The sequence below is a fragment of the Python bivittatus genome, unplaced genomic scaffold (assembly GCF_059951505.1).
Source record: "Python bivittatus isolate LINGU-HERP-01145 unplaced genomic scaffold, Pbiv_v1 ctg000980_np1212, whole genome shotgun sequence".
NCBI classification, from domain to species: domain Eukaryota; kingdom Metazoa; phylum Chordata; class Lepidosauria; order Squamata; family Pythonidae; genus Python; species Python bivittatus.
Genome location: NW_028277125.1, coordinates 44,897,999 through 44,920,580, shown reverse-complemented (window position 1 = coordinate 44,920,580; position 22,582 = coordinate 44,897,999).

The following is a 22,582-nucleotide window of genomic DNA, read 5'->3' as shown; positions in this document are numbered from 1 at the left end:
GTCCTTTTCCCTTCCCGAGGCGGCGCTCTGCCCGCCGGGCGGCTCGACCTCCTCGTCAGGGCGAGGGGCTCCTTCGGCGCTCCCGGCCCATCCCCTGAGGGCGTCCCGCAGCCGAGCGGCAGAGAATCCCCCGGAGCTTCGCCCGGCGCGCCTGAGGCAGCGGCGCTGGCTGTCAGAAGGCTCCGGGGCCAAGCGGAGAGGGCAGGCTGCGCTGACAGCTCCGCGCCAGGAGCAGGAGAGCTCGGCGCTTCGAGGCTGGCGGCTGCGGAGCTCGGAACGGGAGGCAGGCGCTCGGCCGGGTGGGTGTGCGCTCCTCTCTGGGAGCGCCCGAGGGGCAGTACGCACCGGCCGGCCCTGGTCCCTCCTCTTGTGTGCTGCTCGCCAATGTGCCAGCCCCTTCTCATCTGTCCGGGGATGGCCGTAGACCCGCGCCCCCTCCCCCCCACCCCCACAGACCGTCCCCCATCATCCACCCCTCGACGGGACCCGCCAGCGGCGCTTGAAAGCATCCCGCTGGCGAAGATGCGCTGCCTTCGAGAGACTCTGGCCTTCTCCCTCCTTCATTCACCCTCGCGGCTCGGCCGGGAAGAGCGTGCGAACGGGAGGCCGCTTGCAAACGCCTCGCGTGTTTCTGGGGTATGCCAGTTATTGCCTTGGTGCAGAAAGAGGCTACGGACACGTTTTGGGGTCCCATACCTTTCTCTGCCTACCGGTGTAACACTGGCAGCCGCGGCGTACAGGCACGCGAACAAGTTTGAGGGTGAAGGCCGTTTCAAGTATGCGTAGAAGCTGCCGCGATTTCCCGCTGAAGGTACTGTGCGCAGGTTGGGTAAACCTCGGGCCTCCCTTCAGCGGAAAGGTGGCACGCACATGTAATGCCGGACAAGTGTGGCCGAGCATCAGCTTCGTGTAGCCGGTTGGAGAAGTGGGCAGCAATCCAGCGGCTTGGGAGAGACGATGAGTAAAGAGGGAGGCCAGGCCATACGGAAATCCCCGCGAAAGTACCGCGCGGCGTGCGCCTGGGTGGCGCTAGGAAGCCCAGCAAGCGCGCCGGAATGCCGGCTTTCCTCCGGGGTTTCGGGGCTGTGTCTCGGAAGCACTCTCGAAGGGGCTAAAGGGGAAGGGGCTGAACAAGGAACGGCAGAGCAAAACTAGGACACTTCTGAGTTTCCAAAGAGCCGCTGAGTATTTAACATTCCCTCCATTTACATCCCACGCTGCCAGAGAAGTTCTTCAAAGCAGCAAGCTCCCTTGAGCATTGAAACGTGCATATAAACCGGAGTAGCTAAGCTGTGTGAACATGCATGCCCACCCAGTATGTGCCGGGCTAACCAATGGTGCTTTGTTAACAGGGAGCATGTGAAGAGCAATACCAAATACCCACAAAGACCGGTAGTGGCTTCCTCATCCTAGGACTCCTTGGAGAAACACACACACACACACACACAAAAACTTGCTCTTCAGCCCTGGAACTTGGACACCTGAAACCATTCAGTGCTTCCAAGCCAGGACAGACCATTTTCCCAACCAATGCATGAGTTATAGAGGGAAAGGAGTGGGCAGGAGAATAGAGGCTGAGCTTCCACACAAGCTTGAGCCCTCCTGCATTTCGGAAATTAACCACTGTGAAGATTAGAATACAGTAAGGATGGTGAAACTGCTCCTCCTCCTCCTCCTCCAGAACAAGGAAGCTTTTCTAACTGGACAGAGAAAATACAAGGTAGGGAGCAAGTGGAGCCAACTGAATTCCCTTGGCCCAAAAGGAGCTTGAAATTACCAGTAGCAAAATAATTGATTAGGTAGTAGTAAGAAAAGAAAAAAGAAAATAATTGAATTCAAGTACTTCATACAATTTCTACATTCATATATAATATTAAGCCAGGGTTTGAAAATGGAACAGATTAAAACATAGTGGCCTGGTTCACTCATGATGCTAAGTCATAGTGAGTGCATTCACACATCACACTAAGTCAAAAGCAAACTACATAATGGTTTAGTACAATGTGTGAACTGGCTTAATTCACTGTATAATGAATTAATTTCATTATCACAAAATGCAGGTAGATCTTTCAATATCCCAATTATTGCATAGGGATAGATATTCCACAGGGAAAGATGTCCTCTGAAGATCAAGTGCTGGGAACAAATGACTGGAGAAGTCTGTTGTCTTCATTCACTGCTTCTAGACTTTCTGAAGATATCTGAGCCACTGGGGTAACAAGTGAGTAGTTGGGGCACCACTTAAAGTATGTGATTCAGAAGATCGTTCTCATCTTCTTAGAAGATAAAGCAGAGAGAAGGAGGAATATATCTTGTTTCCAATGCATAGACGCCTTCCCCAACATGATTATCTCCATCAGACATGCAGATGGGAACTCTAGGAGTTGTGATCCAGTGAATTGAAGCTCACCAAGCCTGGAAAAACTACGTAAAGCAAGGGGGTGAGCAACCTGCAACTACAGCTCTCAGAGCCCCCTCTGGCCTTGACTGCTGAAAACTGCAAAATCTCCCTTCATGTTCATGTAAGAAATAAATGAAAACAGCTGGGTGAGTGCCCAGAGTTAAAAAAGAAAGAAAACACCCCAAACTCCCCCGTAAATCGAGCTCTGCCCACACCTGTAATGTGGCCCCTCACAGTTTGCAAATCTTACACATAAATCCCAATATTAAGCATGGCCTTTGGCCACCAAAAGATTGCTTATCCCTGCTCAAAAGAAGCACAGCAAATTCCAAGTAAATACTGAAACGGTTCAAAGGAACGTGGGGAAAATATCTGATTATTTCACTATTATTTCACTATTATATGCTATCTTTCCAAAACAACTGACTCACAATATTGATCCCATCACAATAAAAACAAAGCAACTCTCAAAGAGCAGAGAGTTTTACAGCATAACTAAATGGCACAAACAAGTACATGTCAGAAGAAGCTTATGCAAATAAAAATGTTTGTTTACATTTAATCTGGTGTCACCCCAGAGAAGCCCCCTGCCCCCGAAGAGGTCCTCAAGAGTTGATCTTTAAAGAGAGGTGGCTTCATATAGGAATGCCTCCAACTATATTGGTTCCAGATTGTTCTCAGCAGAAGGATGGGATGTTCTGTGGAAGATTTCTGTTGCTGTTGGACAATAGCTCTTATCAATCTGAAGCACTGGTCATGCTGGCTGAGGGTGATGGGAATTGGAATCCAAAAAGATCTGACCGCAGGTTCCCCATCCTTTCTGTTTAAAAGTTAAACCATTCATTAAGAATTACTTCCAGACATTGATGCAGTCAGTAACTTATGGTCTCCCTGCCTCCCCACTGCCCTGGCTTTACATAGCCATGCACATTACTTTGGAATACACATCATTTAGTTGTGGGAAGAAGTAAACGTATTTTTAAAATAAAAATATTAAGATGAGCATGTGCACCACTATTCATGGTGCACTTACCTATCAAGAGTATAACATAAGAGAGAGGGAGAAAGGGAAGGAGAACAGCAGCTGCCAGGATGCAACCCATCATGTCTTTGCCAATTGACATATCAGTCTGGGCATCTTTGCCCATCTCCTGCAATTCTTTTGGAAACACCCCCCTCCCCCCCCCCCAAGATTGGGAGCCCTGGACTTTGGTCCTGAGGCCCAGACTTAGCTAGATCACTGCATTCAGGAACAACAGATCTGTAAGCAAGAAGAAGATATAATTAGTTCCAAAATGATCACAGTAAGACTCTCACAAATCTAGATACGAAGCTGGGAAGGGAGACACTTGCATTCCTCCCCCCACCCCCCAATCCAACTCTAGGAAAGCAACTGTGTTTTGCTGAAATCTGATCCTATTGTACCCAAACCACAGTTTTGTCAACAGAAGGCACAAGCAGAAGGCTGTCCTGTATTAGCTGCTTGGTTGGTAGAAATAAGGATATTTGTCATGGATCAGTCCCAGAGGCTGTAGACAGTAATAAGAGTATGATCACTGATATTTTTACAATCACTTTCTCAGGTCATCCTGTGAACCTCAGCATAGAACAATGTTATATCAGAAAACAGATAAGCTCAGCACCTGTCAAAGGGACCATTCTGTAAACAGCATCTAAGAATCTGTTCACTGGATGATGAGATAATATGTTCAGATATACTGTAATTTTTCCAGGATGACTTAACAATTTCTTGTGCAACTCCTTAATTTGGAATTTAGAATGCACAGTGTTACCTTCTGGAGCAGGTGTTTTTGTTCTCCCTGTGAAATTTGGTTTCTGACAATGCCAGTGGAGAACTATTTTGGGGAAAAATGTTCATACACTGAAAATCAAATGGCTTGTCATGTTCAGTACTCACTGGCAACATCATCTGCAGTTTTAGCCCACGCCATATTGCAGGCCTCCGGCTCTAGAGGCCTCCCAGATGTTTTGAATGTTTTGGCCCAACAGATCTGCATGGCTCAAGACTAGAGGCGGCTGGGTGCTCCTATTGCTGCCCCACTGCAGAGCTGAAGCAAGGTGCTGGACTTGAATCATTATGCATAGAGCTGTGAAAATCTGGTTTTGTGGATTGAGACAGTCCATGCAAGCAAACTACAGCAAGTGGTAGACATTCAAAGGATTAGAGTAAAGAACAAGAGTTTCAGGAGAGGAAAAACATGCTACTAAACAAATAAATAAGCCACCAAACCTATTATCTTCACTAAGTCTCATTATCCGCTTACCTGACTTCTCTCACTCTACTTTTAAGGCTGGCTGAGCTAGATTTTGGGATGGGGGAGAAAACTGGTGGCATAAACACCAAGAAAACCATTAAAGTGTTCCAAAGTAATAACTCCTCTTGTCTGCGAAGCCAAGATCAAGCAAGGATACAGTTAGCTAGAGGGCTAGAAACAGCAGAAGCAGCCCAGCTTCTGTTGGAGAGGTAACTCGATCTGCTCAGCCTGCTGATAAGGCCAAAAGTGGCAGCCTTTGCTAACTTCGCTGGGAACAGAGGAGAGTAAGAGGCACGTATAAGACAGAACATTTCCTTCCACGTACCTTTGTATTTGCAGACGGCTCTGGTTTTTTCTTTATTAGTGAAAACAAAAGCCATACTTACATATTCAGTTTTAAGCGATTCAGATCGAAGCGTAACTCTTTGAAAGATCCATGGGGTCAACCTGCAACAGCCTAAAGAAGTCTTGTCACCTTAAATATTAACTTTTTTATTAATCCCAATACGTTTGATAACTTTTAAGGTTAGGATAAGACTTTGTTGTTATTTTCTCTTTACCCAGGTATCAGTTTATAAACAGCTCTCTCTCTTCACTCCAAATCAGATTATCTAAATGTTTCGTTACCCTTCCCCAGCCAGCTGGATAAATGAGTAAAGACTGAATTTGACATTGAAAGCTCTTTTCTCATTATTCTGTTCCAAAGCCAAAACTTTGGAGATATGAATCTTAGATGCAACCAAAAAAAAAAAGGGGGGGGGGACTCCACAAAAGCAGTATAATTCCAGGCAATTTGTATGTAGAGTATAGATATCTGTCAAAGCTTTTACAAAACCCAAAGAAAATGAAAAGAAAGGTATTTCCATTTAAATGAATTCGGAGCACTCAACTCTGTGTTCCATCTCCAGGGATATCCATTGTTACTTTGAGGGGGACACACTTTATGAGAACCCATTGGGCCATTAAATATATCCCTTCAAAACACTTTGTGATGTAGTATCTAAGGAGGGGTCAAAAAAGTCAAAATGGCAGCCACAACCATGCACTTGAAGTTCTGCCCCTATTTATCGTGTGACATACTGTACATAAAAGAGGCAAAGCTTCAATTGCACAGTTGTAGTTTTTGACCCCTCCCCCCAATACATGTCCCTGTTTAGTGACACCTTGAATTTTAGCTAAAACTCTTAAAATGTACATTTTCAACCAACTCCCAATAGGAATACAATAATAAGAGAATCCACATAATTTTCTTTTTAAAAACGTAACAACATTGCAGCTTTCTGTTTCCAGTTACTATTAAGATGACAGTGAAATCAGCTATTTCTTTAGAGAAAGGAGCAACAAGGAATCAGTGCTAATATTAATCGAAAATTAAAAAGAGATGTTAGAATAGCTTCTCCAATATGTACGACAGAGAACACACCCCAGCCTTCCTCCATTTAAGTATCCTCCAGATGTGGACGTTCTCAGCAATGGCTGTGCTGGCTAGAACAGCCTGGAAGTTGAAATCCACATATTTGAAGGGGGCCCTCAGTAAGAAAAGCTATCCTCCTGTACAAAGGCATAGCCTTATGTGGCTCCATACTTCCATATGGAACTACTGTACTGTATACAGGGAGCAAGCCCCACACTCCCTCGCAGTGATCGCGTTACCTCGTTGGGTAATGAAACGTCTGCAAACTCCACAACTTCCTACAGCAAGAAAGTATAGATGGCTTATCTCTGGAAGTTGTTTCAGTGATTCAAAGCGGTCTGTGTGATACCCTTCTTCACCGTCTTTCAAAAAGCAGGAGCAAATCTTCACTTCCCAAAGCTTTCAAATGAATAAGCATTGTGTGGGTTCATTTGCTCTTGTTCAGGTGCATCATTTTAAAAACTGTCTGCCTTAGTTGTTTTGTGTTTATTTATTTGTTTTTGTATTTGCAAAGGCAGGCTTTTCAGGGGTGGTGCAGAAGCACATCCTTCTTCAGAGAAACTAACTGGTGCTGTAGTTTGGCTCCTTTTTGCATGTTGTGAAGACTTTTTTTATTTTTCTCTTAAAATCTTACTTTTTAAAGATCTTGTCCAAATACAGGTACTAGTTATGGTCAGGTTTTCTGCTGTGCATTTTATCGTGTTTTGGAGTTTTGCTTCTTTTTTAGGGTATTATTTTTTTCTATTTGAGAACATAATAAAAGGCTTTTTGATATATATTGTATCCATTTACTGTAGTCAGTCACATTGTACATCATTTAGAGAGCTCTGATGGAGTGGCTAGAATAGACAGCCTTTATACTGACAAAGAAATGGGCACTAATTCAATGTACAAGGAAAACATTGTGGAAACAGGTTACCAGAACCAGTGGTATTTTCTGCTGCTAAACCAAACTGTGTGTGTATGTGTGTGTAAGAGAGCAAGAGAGACGTATAAACCTAAACAAAGCTCAAATGTCTTAGAGCATGCATTGTGGCTTGATTTCTTTCTTTGATTAGGGATGAATTTCTTCCACATATTGGTGATGGAATCATCAATCACATTACAGAGCATGGTACATACACATTGCAAGCAGCAGAAGAAATTGCACATAAATGTGGCAGCACTAGGACACATAACAGACTGTCTGATCCAATCTGAGTCTGCCTGCTCTGTAAAGGCATCTCAAGAGGACCCACTTAAGGTATTGCCTTGGCAAGAAGTGAGAGGAGTATGGACCGGAGAGCGGGCCTTCTCTGTGGTAGCCCCTGCACGATGGAGCACTCTCTTCTAGCATTGAAGAAGATACTGAAACCCTTCCTCTTTAGTGGCTTTTAGTGCTTAGGAGCCATCATATATTTTATTGTTGGGTTTTAATTGAGGCAGTTGAGATGTCACCTTATATTGTTGTACAATGCCCAGAATCTTGGGACTGAGAAATATAGAATGTTATAATAAATAGATACAGGTAGTCCTTGTTTAACAACACTAATTGGGACCAGAAACTCTGTTGTTAAGCAACACGATCGTAAGTCAAAAAAGCCACATGACTGCACCACTTAGCAGTGACAGTCCCAGCAGTCCTGGTTGCCATCATTAAACAAGGACCACGTGGGTCGTTAAGCGAGGATCTCATGTGACTGTGACTTGCGACCTCCTGCCGGCTTCCCCATTGAGTTTGCTTGTGGGAAGCTAGCAGGGAAGGTCACAAATCACAATCAATGACTGTGGAGACACTGTAACAGCTGATGGCCCTGTGCAATTGGCTATGTAAACAATAAAATAGAAGAAGCCATAGCAAAATGGCATAAAAACATTGATGTGCAAGAATATTAAGGGACACATTCTGAACAAGAACCACCACCCCCTCTCCTAAAGACATGTTAGGGTTTCAAACCAGAGAAGAGCCTTCATAGAGCTCTTTCAGAACTAAATGGCAAATGACCTCACAGGGATACGCTAAGCATTGATAATTAAAACACGTGCAAGAAATGAAATGAGAAGTAGAAGACTTAAGTGAGGTCCACACAACAAAAACATGAGAGATGTTTTTGTTACAGTGCCAGCTAATTAGCTAACTACCACTTTGATTTCAATCTTTGCCTGTTTACTTAGAAGTTAATCCCACTGAACTCAGGCAGAAATTATTGCTGAGTCAGGAACCCCAGAAATGGACTACACAGCACCAAGTCATCCTTTCAGCACTTATTCCCAGATCCTCCAGGCCTGCACTGATTTCAGAAGGTGGTGAGATAGGCATCCCATTATTAAGGCAAATTGTTCCCTTGGTTTTCAAACACAGGTTGCTCATAACAAGATAAGTCCTTGGCAGCGGAGGGGAACAAGAAAAGGAAGAGGACAGTTCTCACTCATTTAAGGAAGATTAAGGATAGCTTTCCTGAGGACATGCAGATTGCAAGTGTTACCATTGATCAGGAGGCTGTGGTGTGAGTGTCAGTGAATCAGTGAAAACTCAAGTGAAGGTCTCTCGTATCACTCAGGGAGAGAAAAAGGGGGTGAAAAGAGAGAGAGGGACCATCTATTTTCCTATCATAGGTCAGGTGTGGGGCCATTCACACCTGTGCAATAAGTGCAGAATTTGGGAAGGAAAAGAGGATTCTTCTGTGGCTAAGATGCCCTCTAGCTCTTCTACCTTATAAATAAACTATCGAGCAAAGGGTGCCCCCACTGCCCTCCTGCCGAGGGTGGAATGAGTGACAGCTGCTAATTCAGTGTAAATGGCTGGTGATGGCTCAGGACTCTCCCCTCCTCCCCTCAGAAGGCCTTATCTTATCAAGGCCCGTAATTACAACTGCTATTTTGTTTCCTCAAATCAGCAATCAGTGCTTTTTGCCACCAGGACAGCTCCTGTCAGCCTGAGCCTTGAGTGACAGATTAAAGAGCTGGTGCCCTGCTTCTCTCCCCCACCTCTCTCTCTCTCTCTCTCTCTCTCTCACACACACACACACACACACACATATAGAGGGAAAGAGAGAGAGAGAGAGAGAGACCCAAAGAGCAAAAGAAGGGCACAGCTTGCTTCAACTCTTCTTTGTTTCCTTCCTTCCACCTCCAAATAAATGCAACTTGCATTTTCATTTTGGCCTCTTATTTAAAAAAGAAAATAGAAAAGTATTTTGGATTGATGGATTTTTTTAAAGTTTCAGATTCTACCCCCTCAAGTTTTACTTTGCTTAATAAAACATTGCCTCAGATTCTTTTGAAGTTTGGAGGTAAAAGTATCCTATCCTACTGGGTATTATTACAAAACTGTTGGATATCAAAAATGTTGAACACACGAACTAGGTAAACTTTAAGGAATCTGATTGCTGGTGACTGTGATACTTATTCCAGTTAGGATTGTTTCTAACAAGGATGACGCTGGATAGACCAAAGAATTAATCCATCTGTGACATGAACTAGAGAGCCAGTTTGATGTAGTGGTTAAGATACCAGACTAGAAGCCAGGAGACCATGAGTTCTAGTCTGGCCTTAGGTACAAAGCCAGCTGGGTGACCTTGGGCCAGTCATACCCTCTCAGCCCTAGGAAGCAGGCAATGGCAAGCCATTTCCGAAATCTTGCCAAGAAAACTGCAGGGACTTGTCCAGGCAGTTGCCAGGAGTCAACACTGACTTGAAGGCGCGCGTGCGCGCACACACACACACACACACACACACACAAATGACATGAAATATGTAAATGTCCAAGGACATGCAAAGGTGTCCCTGTTCCCAACATCCTTAAAGGGAGGAGGACAGAATACTGTGTTGTTATGGGGACATCAAAGAAGAGTTAATTGGTCCATTCATCCAACCCCAAGTTTTTTAAGTGTAGCCCCAAATAGACCCAGTCATGCACAGAAGTAAACTACCTGCACTCAGTCAATCATAGTGTAGCAACTCCTAGTGCTGGTCAAGTGACAGTTTTGCCTTGCTAGTCCTCCAAGAAAAAGGGCTGGAGAAAAAGAGCGGCTGAAAAGCAAGTCTCTCTGTTACAAAATTCACTGTCAAAACCTGCCAGCAAAGGACATACCTCCCACTGTGACCACACAGTGCCTACCGTTGTCTTGTTGACCAACAGAGATGGACTACAAATGCTAGGCAGCCTTGCCAATACTCTCCTGGCACAAGAACTCATGGGATATCAGGCAAGTCCTGGAGAAAGTGGTGAGGTTCCAGAATCTCCAAAATATTTACTACTTAGTATGACTATGTGCTGGCAGAATCACTGAAATTTGACTAAATTAGCGGCTAACTGGATTGTAGTAATAGGATTTTAGAGACTCTGGCAGACTATAAAGTCTTCCAGATTAAAATGCAGTCCTGATAAGATAAGCTCCCGGATGATCGTCAGTATCACATGGGGGCTTGCAATAATGACCAGTTCTGATAAGTTTCTGTGCCAATAGCATTTATACATGTGTGGAGGAATGAGATTTCAAGGCAGCAAATGTCACTTCCTCCTACCTCCCAGTTCCTTAGATCCCACTGTAGCAGCATATGAAATACATGTGAAAAAAGGGGTGAGGTTTTGACTGCATGGTTGAGCTGCCATTTTGCCTTTTTTAATGCCCCTGTGGACACCTCTGTTGGACAGCAAGTAAAGGAGCCCAAATGCAGGAATGTTGATACATAAATACGGGAACATGCCAGCATGAGGAGGCTGAACTAGACTATTGTCCAGTTGTTGTATAACCAGTGAGCACTGGCTGGCTGGCAGTTCTTTGTGCTCAGCTATTGCCACATAGAGACAAAATACGAAATTGCAGAGACATCACACTGACAAGAAAGGTATGCCTTATCACAATGATTATTTTTCCAATTGTAATCTATGGCTGTGAAAGCTGGACCTTCACAAATGCTGAATAAAGAGAAATGGATGCCTTTGAAATGTGGTGCTGGAGAAAATTGTTGAGAATTCTTTGAACTTCAAAAAGAACAAATAACTCAATATTAAAAATAATAAAACCAGGCTGCTCACTGAAAGGACAATAATGAAGCTAAAAATATTTAAATATTAAAATTAATTTTATAGAATGAAGCAAGTGTCACTAGAGAAGATTCTGACTCTTGGGAAAAAAATTGAAGAATATAAAAAAAGAAGTTGACACAAGACAAGATGGCTAGGTATTATCACTGATAACCCAAGCATGAGCTTATAAAGACTGAAAGAAGCAATTAATGGAAGACAATCCTGGAAAAATTATGATCATACTGTAGGTCATGAAGAGTCAAAAGCAACTGAATGGCTAAACAAGAACAAATTGCCAGAAAGGGCAGGCAATGGTTAGCTAATTGTTTTCTGTGAACAAAAGATCCATAAACATATAATTGTGTCCATGCATCTTGATGCTGAAAAAGATCTTCAAATGGTCAAAAAAGCCAGAACCAAAACCAAATGCATTATCAACTGGATTGAGAAGGATTGGGAGACAGAAAGACTGGTTATCTGGAAAAGCCAGCCTCAAAATACTATCCGATATATGCAAGACAAACCTTTACAGAACCCTTGTAAATAGGACTACAGTTCCTATTATTTCCAGGTATGGCATGGCTATGGTATCTGAGTAGGATGGAAACTAATTCCACAGACATGGCGATCAGCCTGTTAGAGAAGGCTGCTCGCTGTACAATTGAGTGCCTAAGTCACCCTTGCTGTAAGCTTGGTTGTCCACAAGGTGGCACTCATGCCACTCTGAAGACATTTTACAGACCTGAAGGAAAGCAAACTCCAAACCCCAAATAATTTTAGCTCCCTTTCTACTCTTTTTGCAATATATTTCATAAGGCGTCTTCCATTACCAAACTTGTTTTGCTTGTTTGGATTTATCCATAGTCTGTTTGTTTCCCTTTATCTTTTTTTTAAACTTCCCTCTATACACACAACTTAGTTATAACATTCACTTGCCATTGGTCTTCAAGTCTCAAGACAAGCAATTTCCTTTTGAACAAACCTTTGTTCTTGGTTTTGCCCTAGTTAGCATTCATCTATTTTTAATCACACTTATTTTCATGATAACCAGAGTTAGCAGCAGCAGCAGCAGCAGCAGCAGCAGCAGCAGCAGCAGCAGTCCAACTAGGCCTACTTCATTGACACCAGAGCTGTGCTTCTTGCATCACAAAGCTAGGCCTGATATTAAAATGTACTACAATCCCTGGTGTAAAATTGCTTCAGGGTATGGCGGGTAATTAAAATATGAGACTGTTCACAGCTACTTGTCTGCTGGACGCTGATGGCGGGAAAAGCAGAGAAAGTTCATGGCCTTGGGGATGGGGCTGATGGGTGGATTGAGATGTTCCTTGACTCTGAACCTGGCTAATATTAGAATAAACCAATAAGCAATTTTCTACCTGGCAAAAAACAGAAAAGGCTTCCCCCCCCACCCCATCCAGTAATTAGCAAATGAGCAAAGGACAAACTGGAAAAGATTATCCCAATTATTAGAGGAGATTCTTTTTCCCAATTGCCTCCACATATAGAATCAGCTGCATATCCAGAGATGAGTTATTCCAGTTATCTGGAATGCATTCTACAGAATAGACCAGAATAGACGTTGTTACATAATCTCATAGGGTTGCTGGCTGTTTAAGTCAGCCCATGAGAAAAATTCAAAATTCATCCACATTTTGTGTCAACAGGGTTGGTCATAACTACTCAAATATGGATTCTGGGTGGACTGGGGCTATGCGCATCACCTTGTTTTATGTCGTGCTGCCCAGAGTGGAGCCTGTCTCTTGTCATATTTAGGGACCACAATATTTGCCAAGCTCAAGTTTACTCAGTTCATTTTAAGCACATCTGTGTAATTTCCATATCAGTTTGTTCAAGGATCTGCATGAAAGTTCCTACACACTAGCGTGCACACTTCACTGGAAGCACCATCATGGATAAACCTTTTCTTGATAAACAGTTTGGCATACTTTTCCTCGTATACCCACTTTTTGTGGATATTGTTTCTATTATACTGTATATTTGTGATTACTCCCCAACATAGACATTTTGTACATAATAGCATCCCTTTTGCCACTCTAAATAAAAATCCCTGGACATTCATATAATGAAGAAAAAAGTAAGAAATGAACATTCAAGTTCTCAGCAACAGAAAATTAATGATTATGCGATAGATACATTTTAACAGATCAAAAGAAAACACAGCAAAACGTTTTTGAAGCACTTAACCAGCCATTACTGTATATGCACCCTTACCTGAGACAATAATAATGTTCAGAATATATTGTGCAAATGTATGTACAAGCTAAATATGTTGAGTTAGTAGGGACAAATAAAAGGAAAAGCTACATAAAATTAACAAGCTATCAATAAGTGTCCTTTTCATATAAAGTGATATTAACAGCGGTTACCAAACATTCGTATGTTAAAGAATATCGTAGAACACCTTAATAAGGATTCAGTTGCTGTGAATCAGCTGTAGAACTGAGGCATCACACTGTTATTAAGGGTTTGTTACAGATTCCATGAAAATGGGAACAAGAAGTATTAGTGTTTGCTGAAATGGGGAACATACAGCTAATACACTTCTAACATAAGGAAATAATTGGGGGGGTCTGAATAGGGAAAAGCAGACCAACTCGGCACTAACAAGACTGAGTGGCTTTGAGTTTTAGGGCCTCCTGGATCCAGTAATTTTCCATCTTTAGTTCTGGATGGGGTTGCATTACTCCAGACAGACCTGGTGTGCAATCTGGAGGTCTTCCTGAACTCAAAGAGCAGGGGGCAGCTGTGGCCAGGAGGGCTTTTGCACGACCTCTGTGCTGTGCATCAATTGCGCCTCTTCCTGGATCAGGAGGCGCTGCACACATCACTCATGCTTTGGTCACCTCCTGGCCAAATTACAATGGGGCAACCCTTGCAGAACATATGGAAGCTGCAGCTGATCCAGAATACAGTGGTGCAACCAATTCTGGGTGTGCCTCAATATGTCTATGTTACACCTTTGGTTCATGAGTTGCACTGGCTCCCCATGGGCTTCCAGGTGTAATTCAAGGTGCTGGTTGTCACCTATAAAGCCCTTCATTGCATGGGACCAGGATATATGAGGGACTGACTATCTCCAATTGTTTCCACCTATCCCATTAGATCTAGCAGGAGGAGCTTGCTCCAGGTCCTGACACGTAAAGAATGTCATCTGGTGGGAGCCAGGAAATGAGCCTTTTCTCTTGCAGCTCCTGCCTTTTGGAACACCATTTCACTCAAGAATTATTGGCCCTGACCCTGCTGGCCTTCTATAAATCCCTTAAGACCTGGCTGTTTTCCCAGGCACAGGGGTTGGGAGGTAGTTGAGTTTGTGAGTTGTATGATCTTCAGATGCTGATGGGTTTACCTTCAGCTGCCATTTTTTTCTGTTGGTGAGCTACATGGGTTACCAGTAAGATTCTGGCTGCAATTTATTACCTTTAAATAAATTTATTACCTTTATATAAATTTATTACCTTTATATAAATTTATTACCTTTAAAGCCCCACATGGCATAGGGCCTAGTTATCTGAGGGACCATCTATCACTCATAGAGTCTGCCTGTCCTGTATGATACAGCAGAATCGGCTTGCTTCAGATCTTGTCAATTAAGCAGTATCATGTAGCAGGACCCAGGGAACAGGCCTTCTCTGTTGCTGCACTTGCCCTCTGGAACAGCATCCCCTAGAGATTCATATGGCCCCAGCCCTACCTACCTTTAAACAAGCCTTAAAAATCTGGTTCTTCCCCCAGGCCTTGGGTTAGCATGTGGTCAGGCCGCTTTTAGTTGGAGGATAGGATGAGGTATTTCATTTTGTTTTTAATTTTCTGTGTCTGACCAACTGTTATTCTTTTTTAATATGAAATTGTTTTCTATATGAACTTAATTGTGAACCTGCCCAGAGTCATTCTGGAATCAGATGACCTATAAATTTAGGAAGGGAGGGAGGGTGGGTGTGGAGAGATATAGTGCTGACTTTTCTCTTCTATTATCTCCTGACTTTAATTTCTTTTGCTTCTCATTTCTTACCCTTTTCCAGTTATTTCCATAATGTTACATACCTCAAAAGGAAGTAGCATGATGGGTTTGTATGTATGTATGTTTATGTCAAAGAGGAGGATTTCTTGCATGGTGTGTAAAACTACCTTGGCTGGCTTTGTTAACTTTTATTTGGGTGGCTGGGAAGGATCATTTGGGCAGCAAGACCCCTTGGCTGGCCTTGGCCTCCTAGTTCCCAAGGGCACATCTGAGAACTGATATTCAGCTGAACCCAAGACTAAACCTCTCAGGATGATGGTTGGCCATCTGGGCATTGCACCACAGCTATGCTTTCTCCCCCCTTCTCTCCTCTGCCTTCTCTCCCTTAATAAGCCAAAATGTGGAGATCAAGGTAGATCTTAGGCAAGGAAGTACCTGGGCTAGTGATGGAATTGGGTCAACAAAAACAACAATCTCAGAGTTCACAGCAAAGGCAGTGATCTCTCCCACCACCTCCACAAAGGGAGAGCCATATTAATGGAGCACTTTAGTGACAACAGCACAACTGTGCCATGGCTGGGTGACTCCTAGTTGCCGCAGGCAAGACTGTAAGACCAATTAATGTTGCCTCTCTCCCAGGCTCATAGTGTTCCCTCCCCAGCCTTCTAGGGCATGATCCATGGGAATGACTTTGTTGTTTGTACCCACAGCACAAACATGGCCCCAGGGCGGCAGCAGCCATCCATGGGAGCAAGTCTTCATTTACCTGCTTTGATTATTAGGAGGAAAACACACAATAGCCAGCATTTTCAGGGAAGGGGATCACCCCTTGAAATGTCAGTACTCCTGTATTGGCTTTGCTTATTCTGCTTGTATTTTGGATTCCAGAACAAGGGACTGACTCCAAAGTGAGCCAATATCTTTTCAGGAGCAGGATGGAGCATCACTAGGCAAGAACATTTCCTAATATCCGTTCCCAAAATAATGTAGGCAATGATGGCTTCCCTGCACACTTACCTGAAGCGAACCATGCATAAGCATCACGTGCAGGAGGTGCACTATCAAATTTCTTCTTTCATTTGCCACAGGCATGACTTCTGCATGCAGACCACAGCAATGTAGTTCTGCACAGAGGCAGTTTCCAATGACAACCTGTGTGGAAGTTCCAGAAATGAAGTAAGAGAAGCTGTGTTGATACTGCAGTAATTTTAGCTCTGCTGAGTTTAGGGGTCTGGAGATCTAGAGAAGAGGCCTCTTCTCCCCTGTTGCTATTACTTCTGTTGACTTGTCTTCTTCTTCTGGCCTAAGTGGGCCAACCTCTTACAATGACCCAGATGAAACAAGTAAGAGAAGTGAAAAATTCTTCTCGTTCTTACACAGTTAACATGCCTGGAATGAGAGAAGATGCAGTAGCAGCAGCATGAGGAGAAAGCTCCAGGGATTGGAAATGGGCCCCCTGTGGGAAGTTGGGCCTTGGCAGATGCCCTATTATGCTGATTCTTGACACCAGTCCAACATTTAGGATAAAACGCTAGCCGAACAGCAGCAGCCTTCACGCAATTGAATGTTCAAGTGGTCACTACGGGACAGATTATGTGTGTCAGTCTGGAATGTATAGGGCTCAGGTAAGGATCTGAATCAGACCATTATGAACACATGCAATTCGTGATGAATGGCTATTTGGGACAGAGATTACTAGGGTTGTGTATACTTCAAAAATGATTCAGAAGCCTGGGAGAAAAGTTGCATTTGCTTTAAGACTTGCATGTGAGTCAACTTCTTAAAGAGCAGTATCTCTTTTGCAGGCTTGTGGGGAAATATGAAAAAAGATGGACTATTTTACGGAGCAGCAGAGAGATGCTACATTTGTGCAAGGTCTGAAGCACTTCTCCAAATCATTGTTGAAGTGGTGCAGCCTTAAAGTAAAGGTTCATTTTCACAACTAGACCAATTTTCAGCTTGAAGACGTTTCCCCCCTTCATTTTTTTGCGGATGTGAGTAGCTTCATTAACTCATGAACCACAGCAGTAGTTCCTCTGAAAGCATTTTCATTAACTGTCCTCTGTAGGGACTAATTTCATAAAGGAGGAAGTGGAAGGAAGATCCACGATAATCTCTCTACCTGTATCTCTGCAGTTTCTTCCCCTTCGCTTTCTTCTCGAGCCGCTATTTTAGGGCACCTCCACTCAACTACTGACTTTATCTTGAAGGTATTTAGGAGAGCCGGCACCAGACCCTGATCAGCACTCTCCTTGTATGTGGAAAGGGACCTATCTTTACAGACACAATTTTTTAAGTGCCTCCTAATAAGTGGTTTGTATGAAGTTTGCATCTATGCAGATCCTTTCTCTCCGAGCCATAAGGCATATGCATACCACCATATGAGCATGAAAAAACAAACATGAAACAAACATGAAAGAGAGCTTTTACATTCATAAAACTATGGACAGAACCAACTGCTGAATAACCAAGGATCTCCAAGATTGGTTAGGGATCAGGGTTATTATATAAGTTAATTATACAGGCAGGGGAAACTAATGGAGTTTTTAGATTTCATTAATGCCTCCACCATCCCTTCCACCTCTGGAATACTTATAGCATATAATAGCAAGTAAAAAAAGTATACATGATGACAATTTAACCAAAAAAATCAGTCTGGAACTGTTTAGGAAGCACTTTGGATCATTATTTTAAGCCAATCTATTTCCCATTTCACAGAATTAGCCACGTGTATAGGAACTGAAGCTGTTGCCTAGAGAATCAGTTGCCTTCAGAGTGATAATGTTTGGTATGTTCAAGTCATCAAATGTAGAAGTGGGCGGAACAGAATGGTTCAGACAAATGTCACAGTGAGGGAAACTGTAACTTGAGACCTGTTTGTGTATTTAATAAGAAGCCTAAACAAACTCTATCACGTAGCCTTCAGGGCTCCTGCCACAGTTGTGGGTGAATTACTGAACACAAGAGTTAGCAAAACACTGGAGCATCACTCTAAACAACCTAGTCTGCAGGCAGTGCTGTTTCCCTTGGAAATATCCCATTGTCCATCCCAAATCACTGAGGTGTACATCTATTTCCTTACGTTAAAGCCTGGAAATTGCTGGGTTGGGAGAATGGGCAAAAATATATTCAAGATCTCCAAATTAAAAATAGTGGCAAAAATGAACTTGGTTCTTTTCTTTTCTTTTATAAGAACTTACAAGAATTCACAAATATTTACATAACTAGGATGCCAAAAAAGACATGAGATTAAAAAGAAAATTGAATGCAAGAGAAAACACAACCATTTCTACTGGGAATGTAAGTCCATTTTAGCTAAGGCTGGCTGGCTAATCCTCTGTTTTTTCTGTTTTTAACCGAGAGGAAAATGAAATTTACAGCATAGTATCCATGCTACATGTCTTATGAGAAGCTTGTTCTTGCAGATGCTCTTGTCTGGTCTGGTGGTCCATCTCTCTTAATTTGCTTATAAAGACTTAAATCAGATCTCTAATGGAGATGAGAGAAGGTGCCTCTAGTTTCATGTTATGATTTGGCCCAATATCTTCTATAAGACCCAATCAAAAATTGTACAAGGAATGCTGAAATATACTTTTTAGGGCTTTACACCATTCAAGACATCATTAAACTGGGCAATCTGGGTAGAATTAGTACGTCAAACAAAATACTTTTTAAAGCATTCTCAGATAGAAATAAAGCAAAGACACACGGCGTGTGTGTCTTTGACTCCTGGTGTCTACCTGGACTAGTCTCTGCAGTTTTTTTGGCAAGGTTTTTCGGAAGTGGTTTGCCATTGCCTCCTTCCTAGGGTGGACAGAGTGTGACTGGCCCCAAAGTCACCCAGCTGGGTGTCTATGACAGGACTAGAAATCAGAGTCTCCCATTTTCTAGCTGTATGGACTTCAACTCCCAGCATTCCCCAGCCAGCATGCTGGCTGGGGAATTATGAATGTTGAAGTCCGTACAGCTTAAAGTTGCCACGGTTGAGAAACATTGCCTTAAAGGATATCCATATCCTTTAAGAAATGTGGTTGCAATCCCAGTAACATTTCTTTATAAATCAGGAGGTAAAAATCTCTTTCACAAGTCTGTTTAAATCCTGGGATTACATTATCTTTTTGTGCTGTGACATTCATGCTAGGAGCACTTATAGAACATATTTATTTGGGAAAAAAATAGGGTTTCTGTTTGTTTTCTTAGTCCCAGTAAAGCAAGAGAAACAAATATGCCCACATGTATATCTGTTCTTCCTTGGGAAAAATAAACTAACAGCTCCTTTTCTTGGAAAGGTTTGCCAAAAGAAATCTGTGACACCAAGATCTCCTCTTCCTAGACAATCCTCTCTGTTTGCGCAAGGTATTTAAGTCTATGCTGATAGCATCATCTTTAGAGAAGAACCCATTGCCCCAGCCTGACCCTCTAATCCCATTCTTCCCCTTAAACATGGTCTGCATAAGCAATCTCTCTCTCTCTTTCCCTCATACACGCATACATATAAACACCCACACTCCTGATGACAATCTCAATATAGATGTTTGAATTTGCAAAGGTTAAATATTAACTTTAGATTCTTAATACACAAGGACTGTTGGTAAAGTGTTCATCTAGACATCAGAGTTGATACACCAGGAAATTTGCAACATTGGGATCCAGCTTCACCAATTTCATACATGAAAAGCTTTATACATTAATTCTCTGCTCCAAGGATTCATCAAACACAAAACAATGACTGCTGTAGACAATGTGGTTAAACTGATCAAAGCCCTGGACAGCATTTGAAAACAGGTGGGGTCTTGGATGGTACAATTTACCAGTTACCATTTTGCATCCTCTTCCTCCTCAAACACTTGAGCAGCTTCTTTTGTCAGCCCAGGAACATTTCCAGCCCCCTGGAAACTGGCAAAGAGCCCACAGTAACGCTGTGTAAGTTTGGTGGGGATGAGAGAGGAGGAGAGTTGCCTTTGCAAAAGTAATGGGAAGACAGAAATTAAAATTGATTTTATTCTATTTACACTTAAAAGCTGAAGTAAAAGTTATATATAACAACATGATCTTCACCCAATTGTGTATTAATAATTTCCCATTCTGTTACACAAAAAACACAATTGGGGTGAGTCTCTGGGGGCCTCACTAAGGTATTCAGGAGACATATAGGTAGGTCCTGGGGCCTCAGGAGTTCACTTCAGTCCTACATTGACAGCTGCATCTTTAATAAAACATGTTTAATAAAATATTGAAAGGAGAAAGTTTTTTAGATTTTCCAATTTTAGGGAACAGTACATACTGGGAGGATGGACAGAAAAATGACACCAAGACCTAGATCTACCCTGGCCTTGCATAAAGTATTCCCAGTGAAGTGAATGGAGTAAAGCTTGGACAGGGAGGAATAGGAAGAACAACAGCTGAAAGAGAGTGGGACAGATTTATGCGAGAAGGTGGAAGCAGCTGATTCCGCAAAGAGAAGCGGTACAATGAATTCCTCCTGCCTGTAAACAAATTATCTCAGCAATAAGAATAATTTATTCAATTTATAAGTCCACCAATTAAAAATGACTCAAGAAGTCATGCAATGGATTCAAAACATCACAAGAAAACAAAGGAAGCAAATACAGTAATAGGGCAGACTGGGAAATACACAGAAATCTCCAACAACAATTCAAGTAGGATCACATATTATTGTTTTAATGGAAGTTATAATCTTTTCTTGACCGTTGATTGATTATGCACCATCAAGCCAGCATCGACTCTTAGAGACCACCTAGATAGATTATCTACTCCTAACCTGGTCCTTTAGGTCTTCCAAAGGCGCACCCATTACCATTACAACTGAGTCCATTTACCTCACTGCTGGCCATTCACTTTCTCTTTCCTTCCACCTTTCCCAGCATTACAGCCCTCTCCAGACAGCTAAGTCTTTGCATGTCTCAACAGAAGGATAATCTGAGCCTGGTCATTTGTGCCTCGAGGGAGAACTCTGGGTTGATTTGTTTGATGATCCATTCGTTTGTTTTCTTGGCTGCCCTTGGTATTCTCAGGAGTCTTCTCCAACACTCGTATCAAGAAAACAGTACAAGGAACTGCAATATTATCAACAGTCTTTAAAGGACAGGGAACCCAATATTGTTGAAAATAGTTTATGGGAAAGGGTGTGTCACCGGCCTAGTCTTCATAAGGCTGTTCTCTAGGTTTATGAGGGAAGCTGATGATAGAAGATACATGGATAGTCCCATGTATTCAGACTGGCAGAAGCGCACCATGTGGTGCTTTGGAATTGAGGCACTCTAAGCAGCTTTTAAAAGGTTTCAAATGAACTGAGAAACAGGCAACAGTCAGTAAATGGGATGGATGTCCAAAGCAATGTAACCTACTTACAAATTTTGGCTGAAATAACCAGTAGAGATTTCTCCAAGAGTCCCTTAAGATGATGTGCAGGTAACTTTACTGCACTGGTACAATTTTTCTCACACATCCTGAACTCCATCCAAGACCTTTGAAGAACGTGTAAAACTAAATCCTTCATTCAAAGTCCCTAGAAAGAAACAAGTTTCAAGGATGTCTTTGCTGATAAGGCTGCCATCATGTGGCTGCATGAAGAATCTGCTCTTTCATGAAGAGCTACTGCTTAAAACTGAGAACTACACTCTTTTGCTTGTGGAAGAAATTCCCATGCTTTCAGGAAGTGTGTTGCTTCTGCTACCCCTCTCCCCAAATCAACTGAATCACAAACCACTTGGAGGCCTTCTTATCCTACTGTCTAGCAAAAAGGCCCTTATACAATGAAGTATATGCAGGACAGGAAACATGAAAGAAAGATGCGTTAACAATTAGAGATGGGAGAGGAATAGGCATGGAGCTGTACCATTCAACACATCTGGAGCCATCTTCCCTAGCCTGATACTAGGAATTCTGATAGTTGTTGTGCCACTTATCTAGATAAAATCAGATTGGGGGAGGCTGATTTGGAGATTGACCTAAAAACTGGTTTACACAAACTCCAGTGATCCTAATCTTCTTGGTAAGACTTCCAACACCAAGCTATCAGCATCACCCATCTAAAAATCTGTCTGACCTCATCTTTTCCCAAAGCTTTTTGTCCCAGAAATGCTGTTATGTTAGATTTGTCAGGCTTTCAGGGATATTGACAACTAGAGCAAACCACAAAACACTATATCTGATCACCCACAATACCAATGAAACTGCCCAGTCACTGTGTACACTATCATCTTGAAGTATTCAACCCAAGTCTCTAGTTAATGGAGTTAAACGTGGATTATTTCCCAAGCTCATCCTTCTTTTGCAATCTATTTCTTGGGCAAATATTCAATAGATGGTTGCATATTTGATTCAATCTTGCACTCTCTGAACGCACTGGATTACAGCCCCTATTTTCCCTCAACCAACACAACCTGTGCTGGCTGGAGATGATGCAAACTGGTAGTTCAATGGAAGCTCCAAACTGGGGACAGCCACAGTAAAGAACTCCAGCCAAGAACCAGTA